This window comes from Panulirus ornatus, chromosome 28, assembly GCF_036320965.1.
Source record: "Panulirus ornatus isolate Po-2019 chromosome 28, ASM3632096v1, whole genome shotgun sequence".
NCBI classification, from domain to species: Eukaryota; Metazoa; Arthropoda; class Malacostraca; order Decapoda; family Palinuridae; genus Panulirus; species Panulirus ornatus.
The window spans coordinates 7,236,694-7,262,341 of NC_092251.1; the positions used below are offsets into that span (position 1 = coordinate 7,236,694).

At 51.1% G+C, this 25,648-nt stretch overlaps 1 protein-coding gene across 26 annotated transcripts in view; it reads right to left on the reverse strand.

The window, feature by feature from the left end:
- LOC139757814 (prominin-1-A-like) overlaps nucleotides 1-25,648 on the reverse strand; it is a 232,719-nt gene that overhangs the window by 141,210 nt on the left and 65,861 nt on the right. For 3 of the 26 annotated variants that reach the window (XM_071678654.1, XM_071678656.1, XM_071678655.1), the window contains one exon: nucleotides 15,100-15,164. The exons of the other annotated variants lie outside the window; for them this stretch is intronic. The gene's annotated coding sequence lies outside the window, so the exon portion shown is untranslated. The remainder of the gene's footprint in view (nucleotides 1-15,099; nucleotides 15,165-25,648) is intronic. 26 annotated transcript variants of the gene reach the window in all.

A 25,648-nucleotide genomic window follows, 5' to 3' on the forward strand; every position in this document is an offset into this window, starting at 1 on the left:
CTCCTGATGGAGGAGAGTGGGAAGGTGTGCTCAAGAGGGAGGTGCGGGGAGGAGACTGGACGCGTGACGGGCCAAGACTCCCAGGAGAACAGACCGAAAGAAGGAGGTGATAACAGTAAGATGAGAGAAACCTAGGAGGAGGAGGTGGAAAGGGAGGGAGAGGCGAGTGAACGAGCTCCTGGGAATAGAAAGACCTCCAGAAAGTCAAAAGGGAAAGGCGGTACGCACGGGTCTCACCACCACAGTCCCAGCCACGACTCAGCAGTGACCTGGCACTCCACCGGGCGGGTACTCCAGTACCTAATAAGCAAAGGGATCAGCCCTACATCTGCTGCCTTCACACACACACACACACACACACACACACACACACACACACACACACACACTATACAAGAGCCTCTCACACATGCTCAGGAACTTAGCGATACAAGTATAAAATGGAAATAACGTTACCAGTCTTCCAAAGGTTGTGGGAGGATTGAAGACCCTACAGAGGCAGCAGGTCTAGAGCACGACACATCCAGCACCGTTATCAAGTGCCAACAATGTGTTTCCTTGGAGTGTAAGACACAAAACCATTTACAGTTGGGTACCCGAGCTAAGGCTCTACTCAAAATCTAACTCCGGATAGCCTTCAAATCGAGCGTTTTTGTTTAAGATCTTCAAATCCAGCGTGCTTCCCCTCCCCCTCACGCGACCTAAGTTGATTTGGTAACAGTTAGAGAGCAATCACACTGTACGGTAAGTTCTTACACATCATACTCAAGGAAATTAATACCTCATGGGAAAGAATGATATCAGCAACAGCCCCCGTTGCTCAGGCAAATAACTGTGCTGACTATGGTTTCGGAACCCCTTCTTAACTCCCTGAGCCTACGACTAGACTACAGGTACTACGTTTATCGTCGTATCTCCGACGTATACTTCCATCATTTCCGTCATCAGCACAGCCAAAAGCCATGAGACATGCTACGTCTGTGACACCCCATACCGCCCGTCACTCCCCAAACGTCACAGGATCTCTACCAAAGCTAACCAACGCAGACGACGTACGGCACATGAAAATAAGAATTCCAAAGTTCATGCAGTCTCATAGAACCCTTCTCCTGCAATACATTCTAACCTGTCACTTAGACCCAGGAGGCTCCGAGAGTCTAGAACAACCATGGCCAAGTTTCTTGGCTTCCCTGACGCGCCGCAACTTCGACTGCCAGTGAGTCACTCCAGAATACTCTCCTTTGTTCATGCACAATTCAGTCCAAGACCTCTGGGGAGAGCCAGAGGCACTCCTGACACGCTAGCCTGTCTGTCGGATCCCCAGAATGGAAAGGGCGTCTCGGGGATGTAAGGTGTGGAGGATGCCAGGTATGGAAGATTTCAGGTGTTGTGGGGGGGATGTAATAGGGGGTGTACCAGGTGTGTGGATACCAGATGTGGGGTGCTAACTGCGTGGAGTGTCAGTCCTCAGGGGTGCCCCGAGGAAGGGTGCCAAATGAGGCATGTGTCTGGTATGGCAGACGACCTTGATTCCCACCACCTGTGGCACTCAAAGAATTCCCAGCCATTATCTTTAAAACCTCTGCTATTTACTTTCTTTCCTCTTCCTTTTCTATATGAACCAATGACTGGTGTCAAAGCTTCGTATGAGTGATTTCTACATTCGCCCCAACATTGTAAGTACAGGGAACTGTGTTGACGACTGTTTATTCTATAAATAAAACACCGCCCTTCAGTCTCCCTCAGTCCCTACCTTAACTAACCTTATATTACCGTACCTTTACCTCAGTAAAATGCCACACTCAGCTGACCTTCATCGCTCGCGTGACGGGGCAAGGAGCCCCCTGACGCGGGTTGGCACAGTAAGGCAGAACCATTTAAATATTCCTTTTACCGATTCATTCCTACAAAAATCTTTCAGCTGGGCGAGAGACGACACCCCCCTTGACGTGAATCGAGGCAACCTGCCTAGCGAGACGAGACGACCTGGCTACTGATACGAAAGGATCTGACTAGTGAGACGAGACGACCTGGCTCAGTAAGACAAGACGACCTGGCAAGCGAGATGATCAGGTCAGACGAACCACAAGGAAGACCTTGGTGCTCCTCTCCAGGACATGGCCAGCCACACGTCCGGTCCTGCACGGCTTCCCTTACCCTGCCGGTGATCTTATCACCTGCAGCGGTGTAAGGATGACCACAGCTGACGTCCTCCCTTGGTGACGACGTCACGGACAAGAGGGCTGAGGTCTCTCCTCCTAACGATGCTAGGCGGACCACGAAGGTGGTCAGACATCCCCTCTGGTCGTGTCTCGAACCCTACCACAATCGGGATGTATATAAATGTAAATAAAACTCAGATTCCTTTTTTCAATATCTAATCCAACATCTAATCAATCATGTACCATTCCCACTGAGCAAGACGCACATAATCACCTCCATCAGACACTACCTGGACAAGGGGCAAGAGACCCAATACTCCCTCGTGTGTTCCACATTTAAAGTATTGCTTCAGGTTTTTCACCCTTACCTCACCCTACAAGGCTGAGCAACACATACTGGAAAAGCTCGTGACCTCAGCACAGACACGACCTCAACCAGGCAGGTCTGAAACAAAGACATTTTCACAGCCCCTAGATGACGACTGGTGACCCCGACAGCACAATGTACGGACCCCCAAGAGCCTCTCCCACACATCATTACGACACACTGTAGACTTCAGACGGGATCTCTTCGTCAGGGCCAACATAGCTCTCTTAAGTGTTGTAGACTCCCGCATACAACACTCACCCCTCTGCTCCACGCCATCCAGCAACGCCTCGACCCACCACATCCCCGTTTGGAATACGCGGTTCAGTTCTGGTCACTTAACTTGATCAAAGCGATGACGTGGTGTGAGCACGAATTGAAAGAGCAACAAAATCTAATTCCGTCACGGAGAAATAAATCTACAATTGTAAAGAGTGAGACTCCATGACCTGAAATTACGCTCTTGGAAAAAAAAAAAAGAAGCGCAGACTCCGAGGAAATCTTAAGAAAGTCTTCAAGATACTAAAAAAAAAAAAAAAATATTCGACAACACACGAAAATTTCTTCACATTGGGTAAGTGATTCAACGACCGGAAATATCACGGTACGAAGATCAAAGGAAAGGGGGGGGGGATGTAATGGCAACATGGGCAAGTTTTCTTTTTTTTTCCAGCTAGAGTTTAGAGAAAACTGGAATACATCAGAAGCACGAAATGCGAAGGTTATCAATACCTCTAATCAATGCTTCAAAGACATTTGCTATCAGTTACAACGTCCTACTTGTGGAATTACTCATGCAGTTTTACGCTCGTTCCTTATCAGACTCAAGCGACGCCCATGGCTACCTGGAGCAAGTAACTTTTACCTTTCTCACTTCCCTGTACAATTTCCACGACAGTATACTTTCTCCATACTATTCGCTTTTTATTCCTAACGTTCCTCTTTTTTTTTTCTTCCTGACCGTTAGTTAAGCCGGAGGGCGAGGTGGGTGGGTGGGTGGGTGGTGAGAGAGATGCCTTCTGCTTCGTCATCCTGTTTCGACAGATTTGAGAAGCCCTCTCATTACATGACCAGTGATCCTGCTAGTCCGCTCCACAGGCAACGAGCGATCCTGTTGGTCCTCTCCACAGACAGTAACAGAACTCTGTGGCTCTCTCCACAGACAGCCATGTGGTCCTCTCCAAAGACAGAGGCAATTCTCAATGGTCCCCTCAGCAAGACAGACCAAAGAACAGACATCAAGGCCAGGAGATGCAGCCTTCAGACACAGCTGGTGAAGCTGGTGTTTACACAACACAAACACCAAGCAAATGCCCACACAACACAATCACCAAGCAAATACCCACACAATACAATCACCAAATAGACGCCCACACAACACAATCACCAAGCAAATACCCACACAACACAATCACCACATAGACGCCCACACAACACAATCACCAAGCAAATACCCACACAATACAATCACCAAATAGACGCCCACACAACACAATCACCAAGCAAATACCCACACAATACAATCACCAAATAGACGCCCACACAACACAATCACCAAATAAACGCCCACACAACACAATCACCAAATAAACGCCCACACAACACAATCACCAAATAGACGCCCTACACAACACAATCACTAACCAGGTACCCATAAAACACAATCACCAACCAGACAACCACACCTTAACTGGTGACCCTTCACCAAACCCTGACAACAGACAAGGGAGGATAAAGCACCAAGCAAATCAGCTGGAAGAACATAATAAATCCCTCAAACAAAAAAAAAAAGTAAAGGTGCATAAACAACAACAACACGTGAGATTAAATGACGAAACAAAAGATTCTCGCTAATTACCAGACATGATGATGATAACAGATGTTCGGCATCAGAAAGTAGGGTAATTACGAATTAATTACCCCAGTGCCCGACATCTGCTGTCGCTAATAAACAGCGCTTCTATACCTCACTGATAGGGAGGGAGGGAGGAAACGTGGGAAGGAAGGGAGGGAGCGCGTCCACTCCTACATAACTCCCTCCCGGTAGGGGAAAGTTTCCAGTCCTACGGGAGACCACTTTCACTGGTCCTCAATCATCATGGACGCTCACCCGAGGGCTCCCGTCTTCTCTCAATCATCCACAGGGTCGCCATACCCCCAGTGTCATCCATAGGGGTTGCTATTCCCCCCAGTATCGTCCACAGGGGTCGCTATTCCCCCAGTGTCATCCAGAGGGGTCGTCATTCCCCCAGTGTCATCCAGAGGGGTCGTCATTCCCCCAGTGTCATCCAGAGGGGTCGTCATTCCCCCAGTGTCATCCAAAGGGGTCGTCATTCCCCCAGTGTCATCCACAGGGGTCGTCATCTTCCTGGTTTCATTCACAGGGTCGTCCTCAGTCGTCCAGTCTCCCTCCTCAAGCCACCAACAGGGGTCGTCATCTACCCTACCTCATCCGCAGAGGGTCGTCCTCTTCCCCTAGTCATCTAGAGGGTCGTCGTCCTTATGACATCCACAGGGTCGTCTTCTACCCCTACGCCAGTCATCCAAGTGGTCTGTCTTCCCAACCTACCAATATCGACCATTACGTCTCCTTAAAAGATACTAATCTTATCTTATCTCACTTAAAGTCAACCATATGCATACGTAATCGACGCCAGAAACTCCCGACACAATGCACACACCCTCCTCTCTCCCTCCCTACCTCCTACCGACCTCCTCCCAGCTACGCACGTGTTACGTGACCCGTTAGACAGACAGACTGACACACCCACACACACACCCACACACACACACATACGACGAGACCTGGACGTGAGAAACAGCCCAAGTTCAAGTCATGGCGGCCCTCCTCGCACGCACGCACTCCGATGAACAAAAGCATACAAAAAAATAACAATAAACAATAAGATACTCAATACCTATATTTAATATTTAATTTTCCCTTAGGCCAAAAAAGGAAGAAAAGACGAATATAAAAAGAAAGTGATTATTGTCGATTTTCGTATTCCATCATCACGTGATTCTTGGGTCACCCATGACACACACACACACACACACACACACACACACACACACACACACCACGCGACCTTCATAATGAGGATCTGAGAGAGCGGAGTGTTTGCCGAAGGTGACCTGTCACTTCCTTACGTCACTAGTCCAATCCCCAGGCAGTCTACGGTCTGGAGACCGACTGTCTGAAAGTCTTCCATGTCGGGACGAAAGACTGGACTCTACAGAATCACACACACACCCACCCACACACCCAAACACACACACACACACACACACACACACACACACACACACACGAACAGGGGTACGCAGACAAGACACATGTACAAACTAAGTTATGAGATGGTGAATGTGGACAGCATACAGAAGTTTAAGAAGTTGTGTGATACGGAGAAAGTTCATGAGAAGGGGCCCCAGGATGGAGGGGAAAGATCCTCTTTGAGTTATTGGAGACTGTACAGTGCACGAGAGTGTTGGGAGGCGTTCATGGAATAGAGCAAATTGGAGTAATGTTGTATACACAGGGGGCAACATGCTGTCATTAGCCTGTACCAAGACGAGTGTAGAACTCCCTCCCCGCAGAATACAAGGAGGTAACGCCGCGTTCAAGAGACGGGGACCTACGAGTTTCGAACCCTCTCCCTGAACTATGCAGGTAAAGACACACACACACATACCAAAGATACTGTGACTCAGGAACATACCATACAACTTTCCCTTAGGTGGAGACAGACAAGGTCGATCAACCTTATAACCTTTACGGAAACTTGGCACTAAAGGTCCCTCGCCAGCCTTTCGACAGAGCCCCCTCCTAACTTCCTTAAGTTCTAGGGGCAGGACCCCGGATGCACCGTACTGTGTGTGTGTGTGTGTGGGTGGGAGGAACCTTGCGCGAAAGGGCGGAGATTTCTGGGTCTCCCCCTACGGGGAAGAATACAATGAGGAACTGATAGGCGACGTCCCCCAGTTAAAAAATATATCTGTTGGCAGTGGCTAAGGTCCTCCTCAATCCGCTTGCATTAACAAATGTCCGGTATGACGTGTGTTATGATAAGGAGGGTAACGGGTAAAAGTACATTTAGAATACTTGAGAATCATACGTGCGTGACATCCACACCCAACCCACACACACACACACCCACACACACACGCAGCGTCTCTAGGGCTAACTGACGCGCCCTGGATACGAACCAAGGCTTCACATTTCGACGGCGAATACATTGAGCCATTTCTTGCACCCCTCAATGTCAACCTGAACTAAGTATATGTCCGCATTCTTGAAGCTAATCGATCCCTAAAGACGAACGTCCAGTATTTTTCTCTACCCAATATACCGCAAGCAAGAAAACCCATGATGTATATTCATATATACATATTGGCCCGTGTTAGGAGGCGTATAAGGGGAAAAGCTATTGAAACCGATTCTCAGGTAAAAGCCGATCGCAAACATGTCCCGTTCCTTGACCACGCCCAATCCTTGAGATCGGAATCTACGCTTTCCTCTCAACAAGACGATAAATATATATGTACCAGAATCTACTGCAATACCCAACCCCTTTGTGTGAGACAAATGGTATTATCACCGGAGCTGACGACTCCCTCACTTGGTGGCAGGTTAAATTAGCAACAAACTTGAATATATAAAAAAGGGATATACGTAAAGGGTAGTAAACATCGTTGTTGCCATCCAAAAAAATGTCCGGGTGGGTGCAGGATAGACACACGATCCGCTGGCGATTAACGAAATGGATCTCCCAGACCTGAGCCATCACTTCTGGTAGCGTTCCACCGTGGGGACGCGCACGCGCGCGTGTTGTATGTGCGGGGCTGTCACTCGCTCGCAGTTCCTCCATCAGTGGTAGTTCTTCCTGCTGGGGTGGGTGGGTGTAGAGGGGCGGTTCCCAGGGGCGGTTCCCAGGTAACAGGTCGATCGTCACCACTGCCACCACTTCCATCACCAGCCAACGCTGACATCAGCTACTACAGCCTGGTCTGCCAACAGAAGTCTAGTCCACCACACCAACAACCCGGTCCACTCTACCTGCCTCCCGGTCCACTGCACCTGCCTCCGGTCCATCACACCAGTCTCCCGGTCCATACACCAGCCTCCCAATCTACTATACCTGCCTCCCGGTCCACCACACCAGCCTTCCAGTCCATACACCAGCCTCCCGGTCCATACACCAGCCTCCCGGTCCATACACCAGCCTCCCGGTCCACAAAACCAGCCTCCCAATCTACTATACCTGCCTCCCGGTCCACTACACCTGCCTCCCGGTCCACTACACCTGCCTCCTGGTCCATACATCTGCCTCCAAGTCCACTACACCAGCCTCCCGGTCCGGCCCTCCAACAAAGGATGTAGGGCTGGCGACTCAACAATCTGTCGGCAATTAATGTCCCCCTTCTCCCACCCCACACCAGACCGCCACACTCTCACCTCCACCACTCCGGGACACAAGGACGATAACGGCCTGCCCGCCTACACCACAGGCCTTCCTATCCCCCTCTACCGCCCTGACGCCCAAGGCAAAAGACTCTGGGCTATGCGTCCAGACGCCCCAAGGCTGAAAAAACCCTGCCTCGCTCGGCCAATAAAGGGCAGAATTACAGTAATCTCGCCCTTTACGGCCCACGTTCCCATGCTCGAGTGTATGTGTGGAGACACATGATAAAAGCCTAGTTATCTGACGCAGTCATCTAACGGAAGGGAAGGATCACTCGGGACGTGCAACACACACACACACACACACACACATACACACACACACACACACACACACACACACACACACACACACACACACACATACACACAAGCCGAGTCTGAGGAAGACTGATAGGGGTACTGAGGGATGTAGTCGCCGTGGGGTTCGATCCCACGTGGATGACATGACACGAGAACACCACCCCCTACCGCTAGCTCCACCAGCCTGGTGCACATGTGCAAGACAGGATAACACGAGGTCTAAAATTCTCTCCCCTACAACACATGAATCGTAACCTCACATATAGACACATGAGACATGGTCTCCACACAAGTGTAGAACTTCCTCCCCGTACCGCACAAATAGGTAATTACGAGGGGCTTTTGATGCCACCCTGGCTAATAAAATGAAGGAGGAAACACCATCATGAGAAGGTGACACACCCGGGTTACGACCGAAAACGCATATCCTTCTACAGGAGACACACCCGAGTTACGACCGAAAACATATATCGTACTAGAGGAGACACATCCGAGTTACGACCGACAACACATGTCCTACTAGAGGCACACCCGAGTTACGACCGACAACACATGTCCTACTAGAGGAGGCACACCCGAGTTACGACCGACAACACATGTCCTACTAGAGGAGGCACACCCGAGTTACGACCGACAACACATGTCCTACTAGAGGAGGCACACCCGAGTTACGACCGAAGACACAAACTCTACTGCTACCGAGGACCACACGACCAGAGCAGACGCTGCATAACTCCGCCACACATAACACCACTCTCGTTTCCCCTCCCCTGAGGTACAACACACATATCCCTCGAGTCCAGGGTTCACCCCGTGACGCCGTCGAGCGGGAGCAATATTCTCCATCCATCACGAGTCCCGCCGAGACGTCGTTAACGTATTCCCACCGCAAGCCAGAGGACCAAGGTTCGATTCCCTGGACGGGGAGGAGGGCGGCGGGTGAACCTTTAAGGCAATTTTCCCTTTAAACCACAGTTGTGTTTCTGTCATGGTGAGAGTAAGGAGGGCAACAGCTTGGAGGACAAGACGGGCGCTGAGCTCTGCGGTGGTTGCGCAAACTATGGTCTGTGGTAATCTAACGACATACTTGACAAGCAACACAGCACATTACAAACTAGACAAACCACGAGACATAACGCGACAAACAACATACTAGACAAACCATGATACACAAACAACATATCAGACAAACCACGATACACAAACAACATATTAGACAAACCACGATACACAAACAACACATTAGACAAACCACGATACACAAACAACACATTAGACAAACCACGATACACAAACAACATACTAGACAAACCACGATCACAAGCCAACAAACGATGCAGGAAGCCCTACAAATCAAACGATATATATGACGCGGCCCAAGAAATATGACAAACCAGTCGACGTTTGGGCGACCTCCATATACATGCCTACTTATACAGACAGGAAGGAGAGGACAATAGGTGCGCGGAAACCTGTCTCCTTGATCGGGATTCGAACCAAGGACGCTGGTTGTGAGCAGAATGCGTTCACCACCGACATAACGGCAGCGCTGAAGACACTGTGGCACCAGGATGTTGAAGGTAGTTGCAACAACGGGGCGTTGGAGTTATATAACGTAACGGTGTTGCCGAGGACATTGTTGTAACATAGTCGGGCGTTCAGAACACAGCTGTAACATAACTGGGCGTTAAAAAACACATGCAATAACAACATAACACAACATAACATAACGGGGTCGTTGAATATACACTGAGGAAACAAGCGATCCAGCCCTCCAATACACATTCCAGCCTTCTGGTAAATATTCCAGCCCTTCAGTAAACGTTTCATCCTTCCAGCCGACATTCCAGACCTCTAATAACGTTCTCTGCCTCCAGCAAACGCCCCAAGCCTTAAAGCAAATTTTACAGTCCATTAGCAAAAAGGTCCCAGCCCTACATAAGCCTTCCAGGTTTGTAGCAAAACTCTCCATCCAATGGCAAACGTTCTAGCCCTAGAGCAGTCTTCCAGTCCTGTAGCAATGGTTCCAGTACTAAGGCAACCTCTCAGTCCTGTAGGAAGGGCTCCAGCCCTAGGGCAACCTTCCAGTCCCAAGGCAACATTCCAGTCCTGCAGCAATGGTTCCAGTCCCAAGGCAACTTTCCAGTCCTGCAGCAAACGTTGCAGTTCCGATGCACAAAGCTGTTACTGCTCCTTGAGCCCTGCATTCACCTAGGTACCTGGCGTTATCAGTTCACGACGCCTGCCTCCTGTTATCAGCAGGGTACCGTGGCGGGGAGAGGGGAGAGATAGGGACTGAGGTGGGAGGGAAGGGGGGATATGGGCTGGGGGAAGAAGGAGTAGGAATATGGGCCCCGGGGGTGAGTGGGGACTCGTGAAGGCAAGTTAACTTAGTAACACAAAGACGGTCTCCCTCCCGACCGCCTCTCGTAACGTCATTACCATCAGCGTGCGTCATCAGGTGAAGCATCTTACGTCATCACCATCTGTGGACGTCATCAACGACACCAAGCCTCTCCCCGAGTTACTAATCATTGTTATTTATAACCACGCAAGGAAGTACTGGCTTCAAATGACTAACGTGTCTTGATGCGCGGATCCTTCCGTGTCAGTAAGTTGTAGACAGCAGCCGCCCAGGGGAGTACTATCCTCCGTTTGACTGAAGAAGTGTTGAAGTGACGCTCGGAACCATCTTATACACCCTCGGTGTCATCAGGTTGCAGATAGCAGCCAGCCAAAAGAGTCCTACCCTCCCTCTCGACTTAAAGAGTGTTGAAGTGATGCCCGGAACCCTCTTACACCTGCTTTGTCACGACGGGTTGCCTTATCTTTTTTTTTTTCCTACGTTTATGAAACGCCTTTTTTTTTTTTTTATATTTACCATTTGTATTCAAACACTCTTTTTTTCTCCTCCTCTTTTGTTTCGATTTAACTCTGATCTCAAGGCCTGGCCTCCATCAGGAGTTCTGTCCGTGACTGGAACCTTTGTCAGAAAAAGGAAAAAAAAAAAAATGAAATATAACCTGATCAGCTTAAAAGGTGCGCATAAACCGTTTATCATAACATTAATGACTGGCCTTCACGAACACACAAGTTAAATGATAAAAGGACTGATCTCAAATGTTACATTTCTTGAACATGGACGTATCTCGTCCTGCTGTCTGTCGCTACCTGGATATAATCACGGAAGTGTGTGGACCTGTGGCCCAAGACGGGACCGCCCGCAAGCCCCCACTTCCCCTACCCCGTCAGTACATATCCAGTGCCACCGCCACTCGCCTCTCCATCAGCCTCCACTCACCCCCGACACTTACAGTGCAACATGTGTAAAGTCACCCCACCTGCTTGTCTAAGGTGCCAGCCAGCATCACACTACCTGGTCTACCGACAATGGAAAGTGCGCCGCAATGGCTTCTTAACTACATAGGAATAAGTGGTTCATCATCTGATTACAAAGGAGTAGATGCCACGCCCCATCTGGGAACAAAGGAGAAGGTGCCACATCACCTACCTGGGAACTGTGCCACACCAACGACCTGGCAACTGTGCCACACCACCGACCTGGGAACTGTGCCACACCACCGACCTGGGAACTGTGCCACACCACCAACCTGGGAACTGTGCCACACCACCAACCTGGGAACTGTGCCACACCACCGACCTGGGAACTGTGCCACACCAACGACCTGGGAACTGTGCCACACCACCGACCTGGGAACTGTGCCACACCACCAACCTGGGCACTGTGCCACACCACCGACCTGGGAACTGTGCCACACCACCGACCTGGGAACTGTGCCACACGTCTGACCTGGGAGCTGTACCACACCACCGACCTGGGAACTGTGCCACACCAACGACCTGGGAACTGTGCCACACGTCTGACCTGGGAACTGTACCACACCACCGACCTGGGAACTGTGCCACACCACTGACCTGGGAGCTGTGCCACACCACCAACCTGTGCCACATCATCCACCTCCACCAACCACGAAACCTGACACGCTGCACCACCCTTCCCTTTGTTTACCTAGGAGCAAGTCTTGCATTACCTCTCGTGCCTCCCTGCCCCTGGTCACAACACTACACCCTCTGCCTCCCTGTCCCCAGTCACAACCGCAGAACAGGTGTAAAACTACCCCCGCTGTACCTCCCTGGTAGCCAAAAGACAGGTGTAATGCTACCCCCCTGTACCTCCCTACCCACAACCACAGGTGTTACACTACCCCCTGTACCTCCCTGGTAACCAAAAGACAGGTGTAATGCTACCCCTTGTACCTCCCTACCCACAACCACAGGTGTTACACTACCCCCTGTACTTCCCTACCCCTAACCACAACCAAAGAACAGATGTAACGCTACCCCCTCTGTGCCTTCAAACCCCTGTATCACCCAGCCCCTAACCACAACATAAAAGACAGGTGTTAGACTACCACCTGCAACTCCGCACACCTGGACACAGCCAACCCCTGCCAGTCACAAGGTACACATGCCCCTACAGGTGTTCGAGAATGGCTCGCCGAAACCAAGGCCTCATTAGATACCGACATCCGGGACTCCACGGGGAGGTGGCGATGCACGTGACTGGGAGTGAATCATGGGGTGAATCAAGACACCAAAAGGCTGAGAACAGACTCAAAACTAATGGCTCGAGGTGGGGGGGATGATGAGAGGAGGAGACAGACAGGTGGAACAAGTAGATGGATGGTGAGGATGATGAGGGGGCCATGAATGACGGGACGGTGAGTGACAGGACGATGAGTGACGGAGAGGTGGTGGTGGTGGTGGCTGAGTGATCCCGGGGGGTGTGTGAGAGGGGGAGATGCGGGTAGCCAGAGGTGACTTGAGAGCATCAGCTGCTGCAGAGGTCAGCTTCTCTACCCTGAGAAGATGAGGGGACCACATCAAGGTGGGAGGGACGGATGGGAGACAGGTAACGCAAACTGACGGGGCAGACGGTAATGAGGAAGGCAGACAGTAATGGGGGAAAACAGATACTAATGAGGAAATATATTCATGGGGAGACGAGGCATGAGTGGGAAGGGCGGAGAGTAATGGGGAGGAGTGTGTTAAACAAAGGAACAATGGGAAGGGGGGAAAAGAAGTTATGGGGAATGAGGATCTAAGATATCAATAAAAGGACAAAGCAAAAGGAGAGAGAGAGAGAGAGAGAGAGAGAGAGAGAGAGAGAGAGAGAGAGAGAGAGAGAGAGAGAGAGAGAGAGAGAGGAGTAAAGGGGGAGGGAGAGAGATTACGTGGGGAAGTGTTGGAGGGAGGGGGGCACAGCAACTGCAACACCACTACCCCTGGCAGGGTTGTTGGCCTCCAACCATCCTCGGCATTACTGTTGGAGAAACGAATGCCAGCGGCGTTGCACATCACTCACAACCACCAACACCACATCCTCTCCAACACTAGGTGAAGCTCAGTACGAAGTCACCTTTAACCTCCAACCCTGGACAATGACGTTGTTACCACTCCCCCCCCCCCCTCCCACAACTTACGCACACATGCGCAAGACGCCGATGTATCTACCACCTACCTCCAACGACCACTTGTCTACATCTCCCACACACGTACATCTACCTCCCATCCACATTTCCCATCAATGTACATCTACCTTCTTTTTATATCTACCAATTTTCTACAATCTACTACTTAACTCCTTTATGCATATGTGCCTCCCGTTTACATCTAACACCCGTCCACATATGTCTATGCACATCTACTGAGTGTCTACAGCTATCCTCAGAGTAGATCTGCCTCCTGTCTACATCTGTCCTTAAGGTCTGAGCTACTGTACACACAGCTTAACAGATAAGGAACACAGGCCGCCTCAGCAACACCCACACACACTTATCACTGGAGGCCCCTCTTACCAACAGGAGGGAGTGGGGGGCGCGGGAGTCTTACAGCCTCTCATAACACAAGACCTGATGGTCCATGACCAGGTTATCTACCGGAGGACAGTAATAGCATCCTATGTTCCTAGTCTATGTAGATGGAGATGCGATAGTAAGAGGAAGGAGAGAGAGAGAGGGAGGGAGGGAGGTAATGGAAAGTGAGGGAGGGAGCGGCAGCGTGGGTGAGAGGGGAGCCCCGGTTTCAGGTAAGAAAGGTGGAGGGAAGGGAGCGGGAAGAGAGGTTCCAGGCTGTGTCCCCCACCAGGAGAGAGAGAGAGAGAGAGAGAGAGAGAGAGAGAGAGAGAGAGAGAGAGAGAGAGAGAGAGAGAGAGAGAGAGAGAGAGCAAGTGCCAGTAGCTTCTATGCACCTGTTGTGTCCCAATTCCCTGAGCTCTTACACCTGATGCACCACATGTGTTCCCACTTTCCCACACACCATGAGCTCTACATCTGGTGTGCCCTATGTGTCCCTCCACACCATGAGCTCTACATCTGGTGCAACCCCATGTGTCCCTCCACACCATGAGCTCTACATCTGGTGCAACCCCATGTGTCCCTCCACACCATGAGCTCTACATCTGGTGCGCCCCCATGTGTCCACTCCACACCATGAGCTCTACATCTGGTGCACCCTATGTATCAAGGTCATACTGGTACAGTACCATGGTTACAGTGGTATAAAATCAAGGCTACACTGGTACAGTAACATGGATTACAGTGATACAGTATCAAGGTTACACTGTTACAGTGACAATGATTACAACGATACATGTTCAGGTTAAATCAACACTGTGCTCAGATTACAGCGGGACAGCCCCAAGGTTTAAAGCAGTACGGGGCACATATTACAGCAGTAGAGTGCTAGAGTTACAGCGGTACAGGGCCAGGATTACGATACTGTACCTATGAGTCACGGCAGCTCAGAGCCCGGCGACCTCACACAGCCAGACACACACAGGAACACACACCTGTAAAGAGAGGAGCGACCTGTTAGTAAAAAAATGCAAAAAGAAAAAAAAAAAGAAGCAAGAGTCAATCCTTAGCCAAAATTTCTCGCCACAATATATTCCTCTTTTCTCTCTTCTCCGAAGGTGGTTATTTTGCCGACGTGTCGGCACGGGTGGGGGAAATGGTATATAATGCCGACGCTGTTTTTACAATGGATTCTATCACGCTAGGGGTTTAGGGAAGGATGAGGATAAGGGGGAGCGGGGGAGGAGCTAAAGAAGCCCCTCCTCTCCTCTTCACCTCCAGCTGGGGGTGAGGTGGGGTTGGGGGGAAATAAGGTAGTCTGGTCTGCATGCCCGCTTCATCCAACACCACCACACTTTCCCTGCACTTCAAGGTGGCGACGGGTAAGGCCTTCCCCCGCTGAAGGTTAGCGAAAAAAAAAAAAGGAAAATTCATCTACTTCCGCTCATTTGAGTCGATATTTGGATGAATCTCAATATCGGCAAAAAAAAAAAAAGTTTTCTTCTTAAAAATAAAAGCCAATAAATGCAGTCATAAAGTGGCGCGCTCGAGAACATACCAAACTATCGGCAAAATAACGTCTGACCCACAACTGCCCGATATATCGAAATCCCCCCACACACGCCCACACACCAATGATGAATTTTTAAAATGACACAATATGGAAATGAAGGGGGTAAGCGAAAGGGGCCAGTAAACAGACACATTGGTCTGTGAATGTCAGGGAGAGAGAGAGAGAGAGAGAGAGAGAGAGAGAGAGAGAGAGAGAGAGAGAGAGAGAGAGAGAGAGAGAGAGAGAGAGAGAGCAGCCCCAGGCCCTATGTCCCCTCCCCCCTCCCAATAACCACAACACAGCAACAGTAACAACCCCCCCCCCCCTAGTGTTGCGGTTAGCGTGACTGACCGTCACGCATTGCTAGGGCCGCCTGGGATCAAACCCGCATGGGTTCGAATCCTAGCCGCGGCAGCCGGTCCACAGTCCACCCAGCAGTTCATCTTCCCCCAAAAGGACAGGTCGGTAGTGTGGATACCTGGCGTAAGCTTGAGTGTGTGTAAGTGCATACATATATAGGAATAAAGACACAATACACACATACAAGGTTAAGAAGACGAGGCAACACGAGTGTACAACTCTCTCCGTACAACAAATAATAATCACAACACATGAACAACTCCATAAATCGGCGACATAACCAGGCGATGTAATAGCAAACCCTCGCCATTAAACTATAATGAACACGTCCTCTAGATCTATGGGTACTATAGGGGGTGGAAGAGAAGAGGGGGGTGGGCGGATCCCCTTCGAGGGATCTGGTTGCTCGACTCCACCGCTAGTGTGTGTGTGTGTGTGTGTGTGTGTGTGTGTGTGTGTGTGTGTGTGTGTGTGTGTGTGCGCGCGCGTCCTGGCCAATGCTAATCTTGAGGCACGTGTTAGTCCGGAGCGCCCAATTATTTGCGCTAAATTTGAGGACCTTGAGGCCACGGTCGTCTCAAGATAGTCACCAGGTGGTTACCCTTCCTTCGCGAAGTCTTAAATCAACCGAATTCTGTAAGCCTTTCTACAAAGCCTTTTTTCTGTTACTCCTGCTCTAGGAACATGAGCTGAGACAGGGCCACTAGATGGAACAAGCTTGGCTCCCCTCTTCTCTCAAGACCCAACACGGCAGTAGGCGAGGGCGAGAGGGCGGAGGTCTGGCTGGTGGTGGTGGTGGCGTGTGTGTGTGTCCTGACGGAAGGAGACCTTGGGAGGACCACAGGCGCAGCATGGTAATGATACTCCAGCTTCCCACACGAGACTCACTAAGGCCACAGGAATTTACATGAGGGGCCGGACCTGGACACCGACAGCATCTTGCACGTAAGCCCAGAACGTGAGCCAGAGGCATGGAAACGAGGCAGAGGCGGCGCCCCTGGAACACAAACAAGCCCCGTGGACACGCGAAGAGGTGCCCCACGACCAACACAGATGTCCTAGAGACACTGCAGCGGCCACAAGCGTACAGATGAGCCGGAACCACACAAATATCCAGCAAGACACAAGACAAGTGCCAAGATTACACACAATCCTCCTGCAGGCACAGCAGGAGGGCACAAACCCACCTGCAGAAGTAAGAAGACGCTCAAAGAGCAGCAATAAGTCCTGCAGACACGATATGGCACCCTTGGAGCACCAAAAAAACCATGCAGGAACGGGATTGGCGCCCTAAGAGCGGCAAAAAACATCCTGCAGATACGGGACTGCGCCTTGTCAACGACCACCACAAGAGCAAAACGTAAATGGACAACTGAAGAAGCAAAACGTAAATGTAAGACTGAAATCCGACAGACTTAATTCGCAATTAAGTGCAAAAATAAAGATATTGCTTCCTAAACTATTCGCATGACACCGAAACTCGATCACGTCTGTCGTGTCTGGCTACCACATCTACAGAAGCACGAAGCTCTGACTGAGAGGGTCGAGGGAAACAGTGAGGAAGATGGTGCCTGAACTGGAAGAGGGGAGCTACAATGAGAAGCTGAGGGTTACCAATCTACACACACTACGGAAGAGTGACGAGTGACCTGGACATATAGCCTTCAAGTTTCTTGAAATCAAGTGGACGAACAGGGAACAATTCTTCCTGAGATGCAATACCAGAGTGACCAGAGACCACAGGAAGATGCTACTTATCAAGGAAGTAAATAAGTTCTGTTTCTGTGTAAGGATGGTGAATGGCTGGACTAGATCAAACGAGGAAGACGTAAATACCAGTTTATAAAGGTCTATAAGGTTACTTGATCGTTCAAAAAGTTCGAGATGGGGTTCCAAGGGGGGTGTGACTCTCTCTCTCTCTCTCTCTCTCTCTCTCTCTCTCTCTCTCTCTCTCTCTCGCCGTGCAGTACAGATAGATCAATCAATTACAGGAAAGGAGACGCTTGAAGGGACATCCTTCGTCAGGTCGAACCCGTCTACCGCGATAAACAAACAGCCAGAGTCCCTCGCCCCTGCACGGGGTCCTCATCGCAAGTCACAGGCAGACCACAGGGTAGATACCTGTGACTTGCGGTGAGGACCCCGTGCAGGGGCGAGGGACTCTGGCTAGTTAAACTAACAGCCAGAGTCCCTCGCCCCTGCACGGGGTCCTCATCGCAGGTCACAGGTATCTACCCGGTGGTCTGCGCGCGGCCAGGTCTTCCCTCGCTTTCCAGCCAGGTTTTCCGTTCCTTTTATTTCTTTTTTGATGAAGGTCGACGGCACACATAGGGGATGGGCCCCTCTCGTCCGATATATACGTATTCAGAATAAACCAGAGTCGTGCGTCGCGACTGATATTACTATTACGACAGACAGCTTCCTACGTTGAAAATCAACGCATATAGCAAAGCCTGTGTCTCTGGTGCTTACAATAATATATATCTTTTTCTTTCATACTATTCGCCATTTCCCGCGTTAGCGAGGTAGCGTTAAGAACAGAGGACTGGGCCTTTGAGGGAATATCCTCACCTGGCCCCTTTCTCTGTTCCTTCTTTTTTTTGCGAAAAAAAAAAAAAACGAGAGAGGAGGATTTCCAGCCCCCCCACTCCCTTCCCTTTTAGTCGCCTTCTACGACACGCAGGGAATACGTGGAAAATACTCTTTCTCCCCAATCCCCAGGGATATATATATATATATATATATATATATATATATATATATATATATATATATATATATATATATATATATATATATATATATATATTGATTTTTGAGAGACATTAGATGTCCGGGGAGGCAGAGTAGAGACGTTCTAACTGAAGGAGTTTGCGTCCAAACATACGTCACCTCACAAGCGCTTCGCCTAAACCCTGCCAGAATTATAAATACCACGCAACCCGTTAAGTAGAGTCTCTTCCAACATCTGCTTGTCCGTCCACCACGCGACACCCGTTAAGTAGAGTCTCCTTCAACATCTGCTCGTCCATCCTCCACGCGCCGCCCGTTAAGTAGAGTCTCTTCCGACATCTGGTCCGTCCTTAATGCGACGCCCGTTAAGTAGAGTCTCCTCCAACATCTGCACGTCCGTCCGCCATGCGACGCCCGTTAAGTAGAGTCTCCTCCAACATCTGCACGTCCGTCCGCCACGCGACGCCCGTTAAGTAGAGTCTCCTCCAACATCTGGTTCATCCCCCGCCACGCCGCCCGTTAAGTAGAGTCTCGTCCAACATGTACTTCTGGTTTGTCTTGGGCGAGGCGGGAACAGGAAATGCCCGGAGAATGTGTGATGGAGACGAGGCCACGGATGACGACGGAGGAGGGAGGGAGGGAGGGAGAGAGAGAGAGAGAGAGAGGGGGGGGGGAATCGCCGGGAGTCTCATGACCCACCCATACACCCTCCTTACCACCTCATAATGATACCACAGGTGACCTCTCTCTCTCTCTCTCTCTCTCTCTCTCTCTCTCTCTCTCTCTCTCTCTCTCTCTCTCTCTCTCTCTCTCTCTCTCACACACACACACACACACATACACACACACTCACCGCCTAGCTCACACACACACTCCCTCACCGCCTAGCTGTCTCACTCTCTCTCTCAGCGCCGAACTCTCTCTCTCTCTCTCTCTCTCTCTCTCTCTCTCTCTCTCTCTCTCTCTCTCTCTCTCTCTCACACACACACACACACACACACACACACACACACACGGTTCTCTCTCGCAGTCTCTCACCAAACAGCCCCTAAATACTCTCACAGGCCCCAAGCTCTCTCACACGCACAGTCTCACACGCACACAGTTCTCACTCTTACTGCCCAGCTCTCTCACACACACACTCTCACCGCCCAGCTCTCACTCGCTAAAGAGCGGCCCGGCTCTGTCAATACCACCAGCCGCCAGTGATCAATGGACGGCCGGGAGTGCTGGGAGAGCGGGCCCGCACTCACTCCCTCTCTCACTCTCTCTCCCTCGCTCACTGTAGCACCGTCCACCATTAATGCACTTACACCAGCACTGTCACCACCACCACACCACCACAGCTCCATCACCAACACCACAGCACCATCACCAACATTATCACCACCACACCACAAACACTATCACCACCACATCCCATCACCAACACTATCACCACCACATCCCATCACCAACACTACCACCATGACGCCACCAGCACTGTCACCACCACAGCCCCATCAACAACACTATCACCACCACACCACCAACACCACAGCACCATCACTAACATCAATACTATCACCACCATACCATCAACACTATCACCACCATAGCCCCATCACCAACACTACCACCATCACGCCACCAGCACTGTCACCACCACAGCCCCATCACCAACACTATCACCACCACAGCACCAACACTGCTACGCTACCACCACCACCAATTCCACCACAGCATTGCCAAGGCAACAAGATCCCGGGATAATGGGATGAAGGCTACCTTCAGCCCGGGATACTGGGATACAAGCTACCTACAGCTCGGGATACTGGGATACAAGCTACCTGCAGCTCGGGATACTGGGATACAAGCTACCTGCAGCTCGGGATACTGGGATACAAGCTACCTACAGCTCGGGATACTGGGATACAAGCTACCTACAGCTCGGGATACTGGGATACAAGCTACCTGCAGCTCGGGATACTGGGATACAAGCTACCTACAGCTCGGGATACTGGGATACAAGCTACCTACAGCTCGGGATACTGGGATACAAGCTACCTGCAGCTCGGGATACTGGGATACAAGCTACCTACAGCTCGGGATACTGGGATACAAGCTACCTACAGCTCGGGATACTGGGATACAAGCTACCTGCAGCTCGGGATACTGGGATACAAGCTACCTACAGCTCGGGATACTGGGATACAAGCTGCCTACAGCCGGGGATACTGGGATACAAGCTACCTACAGCTCGGGATACTGGGATACAAGCTACCTACAGCTCGGGATACTGGGATACAAGCTGCCTACAGCCGGGGATACTGGGATACAAGCTACCTGCAGCCGGAGATATTGGGATACAAGCTACCTGCAGCCGGGGATACTGGGATACAAGCTACCTGCAGGTACTTCTACTTTAACCTGACCTACACTTACTGGACGGGCAAAGACCCACACCAGCTGCAGCGGTGTTAACACACACACACACACACACACACACACACACACACACACACACACACACGACCTTTAACAACCTCTACAATAGCCCTTAGCGCTACAACTCTAAACAAGCTTGAACGACCTCATCGACCAACAACCTTACAAATAAAAACTTTAACAACACTTACCACAACCTCCAACAACCTTCTCTTCAACAGTTTCAACAACACCATATAACCTTATACAACCCAACTGGCAAACAGCCTTAAAAACGTTTAATAACGCAATTACAACCTTCAACAACCTGCTCTATGACAGGCGCCACAACACTAAACAGCCTTAAGCAACCCCCACTAACATGTAGCCTTAACACACAACACATCTACAACCCACCCTGAGTGTTAGTAGCAGCCAAGGTCGTCCTCAAGTGTTAAGGGCAAGTGGAGGTCACCCTCAAGTACCAGGGGCGAGTGGAGGTCACCATCAAGTACCAATGGCGAATGGAGGTCACCCTCAAGAATCAGGGGCGAGAGGAAGTCACCCTCAAGTATCAGGGGCGAGTGGAGGTCACCATCAAGTACCAGGGGCGAGTGGAGGTCACCATCAAGTACCAGGGGCGAGTGGAGGTCACCATCAAGTACCAAGGGCGACAGGAGGTCACTATCAAGTATCAGGGGCGAGTGGAGGTCACCCTCAAGTATCAGGGGCGAGTGGAGGTCACTAGCAAGCATCAGGGGCGAGAGGAGGTCACCCTCAAGAATCAGGGGCGAGAGGAGATCACCCTCAAGTACCAGGGGAGAGTGGAGGTCACCCTCAAGTACCAGGGGCGAGTGGAGGTCACCCTCAAGTATGAGGGGCAAGTGGTCAGGCTTCGAGTTTCTTGTCGACGATTCTCCCGGTCAACCTCAAGGCACGGGGCCTCGGCACCTATGACAGCTTGTCATACGCCTGTCAACAATGTCTGCACTTCTCAGCGAAGTGGAAGAACGGGATGTCTCAAAACACACACACACACACACACACACACACACACACACACACACACACACACACACACACACACACCTTAGGTCCAAGGAAGGCCTGGGTTGACCTCGGCTCTGACCCAAGCTCAGGTCACTTCAGGACGACGGAGGCCTACAGGGAAGAGAGAGAGAGAGAGAGAGAGAGAGAGAGAGAGAGAGAGAGAGAGAGAGAGAGAGAGAGAGAGAGAGAGAGAGAGTATCGGAAATCGACACAATCGTTAGCTGTTCCTAGAAGGATGATATGTCGCTAGTCCTCCCCAGCATCACACACACACACACACACACACACACACACACACACACACACACACACACACACACAACACCAATGTCAGGCCACAGCAAGATGCGCTACCACCACTCATGTCCTTCACAGCATCACTCACACACACACACACAACACCACGGTCAGCAGTGTACATAGCAGGCGACCAATGGCCGTCAAACAGCGGCCAATACAACTACGTCTAGAAGCTTACAGCTACACAACCACGTCAAGATGACTTCATCTACACAACCACGTCAAGATGACTTCGGCTACAGAACCACGTCAAGATGATTTCGGCTACACAACCACCTCAAGATGACCTCAGCTACAGAACCACGTCAAGATGACTTCAGCTACACAACCACGTCAAGATGACTTCAGCTACACAACCACGTCAAGATGACTTCAGCTACACAACCACGTCAATATAACTTCGGCTACAGAACCACGTCAAGATGACTTCCTGTACATAACATGGTCAAGATAACACCACCGAGGCAACCACGTAGAGTCCCTCGCCCCCCGCGACTAACGACTCGTTAATTACGAACACCTTGCGTTCTGTTTACGTTGTCAGAATATACAGGGCGAGGCGAGGCGAGGCGTGTTAGTGTATGACGTCGCCTGAGAAAGGTAAACTCTACATGCAAGGCCGACCTAACCAACATCCCTCTGAGTACCATCCACCTACTACCTCCAGTACCATCCACCTACCACCACCAGTACCATCCACCTACCACCAACAGTACCACCCAACTACCACCACCAGTACCATCCACCTACCACCACCAGTACCATCCACCTACCACCACCAGTACCATCCACCTACCACCACCAGTACCATCCACCTACCACCTCCAGTACCATCCACCTACCACCTCCAGTATCATCCACCTACCACCCTTAGTACCATCCACCTACCACGTTCAGTACCATCTACCTACCACCTCCAGTACCATCCACCTACCACCACCAGTATCATCCACCTACCAGAATCATCCACCTATCACCACCAGTATCATCCATCCACCACCAGAACCATCCACTTATCACCAGTATCATCCACTCACCAACCACTACCATCCACCTACCAACAGCACCACCATCCACTAGCCCTTCCACCTTCCCCCCCTTGTAGCTATATCGACCACTAAGGGCCTCGCCTTCCTCGTTCCTGCAGTATATAAATAACACAAGCCTGGATTCCAGTGCTTTCCTTCCCACAGCCATTCCCCCATCCCATCCAGTACCCTCCCACTTCCAACAGCCCCCTCCCACCAACGTCCCCGTACTGCATGGGGTCACTGGACATTCCAGGCTGGTCAAAGTCAAGGATGACGCACACCATTCCAGGCTGCGTGACCTTCCAGACCTGGCCATTACGATCAGCTGGCGAAGATTCATCGATTAAACCCCCAAGACTTGGGGAACATGTGCACGGTGTGTGCCGTCCCAGGGCCCAGACACCAATCAATAACTTCCTTTTCGAACTGATGAAGATCTGGTGGACGACCAGGAAGTGTGGAATGTTGGGGGGGGATTGGGGGATGTAACGTACGTCGGGTTCCAGGACCAGGGAGCCCCCCTCGCCAACATATCACCAGCACCAGGAGCCCCTCACTAACCACAGACACCATCAGGGGGGCCTTCACCAACACATCACCAACAAGAGCCCTCACCAACCACAGACATCATTAGGAGCCCTCACCAACCACAGACACCACCAGGGACCCTCACCAACACATCACCAACAGGAGTCCTCACCAACCACAGACATCATTAGGAGCCCTCACCAACCACAGACACCACCAGGGGGCCCTCACCAACACATCACCAACATGAGCCCTCACCAACCAAAGACATCATCAGGAGCCTTCACCAACCACAGACACCATCAGGGGGCCCTCACCAACCACAGACACCACCAGGGGGCCCTCACCAACACATCACCAACAGGAGCCCTCACCAACAAAAGACATCATCAGGAGCCTTCACCAACCACAGACACCATCAGGGGGCCCTCACCAACCACAGACACCACCAGGGACCCTCACCAACACATCACCAACAGGAGTCCTCACCAACCACAGACACCAACAGGGGCCCCTCACCAGCCACAGACACCACCAGGAGCCCCTCACCAACAAATCAGCACCAGGGACCCACGCCGACCACATAAATCAGCACAATGGGGCCCTCGCTGACCACAGACATCAGCACCAGGGTCCCCCACACCCTCATCAACCACACATTTAAGGCATATTCCAGCAACAGAATTCACTGCCAACCACAGACGCTACCAGCTACGTCCGTTTTGGCACTGGACATAGCTACACACACACACACACACACACACACACACACACAACCCATCAACCCTTTAACAGCCACGACGGTAGCCCTACCATGCGCTTGACCCCTCCAGCACGTGCTGCTGTTTCCCACTCCCTGTCTCCGCTTCCAGAGGAAGTGGCCGCCTCTTCTCCTCCACCTCCCCAACCCTACCACCACTATGACCCTCAACAGTGGCAGGTGGCTTACGACTCGCCCCACCGACCTCGCTACAGCAATACGTAACACCTCTCGCCCAACTTCCCTCAATCTTTTAACCAGGAACGAGCAGTAAGCCCTTTACTCAACTCCCCGGAACACGGAGCACACCCCATCCCACCACCGGAACACGCGTCACGCCTCCTCCCACCACAGGAGCACGCAGCACGCCCCCGTCCCACCACCGGGACACATAGCAAAATCCCATCCCACACCTGGAATACGTAACAAAGCCCCCTCCCACCACCGGAACACGCACCACGCCCCCTTCCACCACCGGGACACGTAGCACGCCCTCCCTCCCACCACCGGAACACGCACCACGCCCCCTTCCACCACCGGGACACGTAGCACGCCCTCCCTCCCACCACCGGAACACGTAGCAAAACCCCTTTCCGTCATCGGCGCACGTAACACACACACACACACACACACACACACACACTCTGAAAGTCGCATCGAACACGGAAGCGGAGCAGTAGAACCGATGGTAATGTCAACCCCCCATTAACGCAGACGGATCTTCCCAAAAATTAGAAGAAAAAAAAAAACATATATATA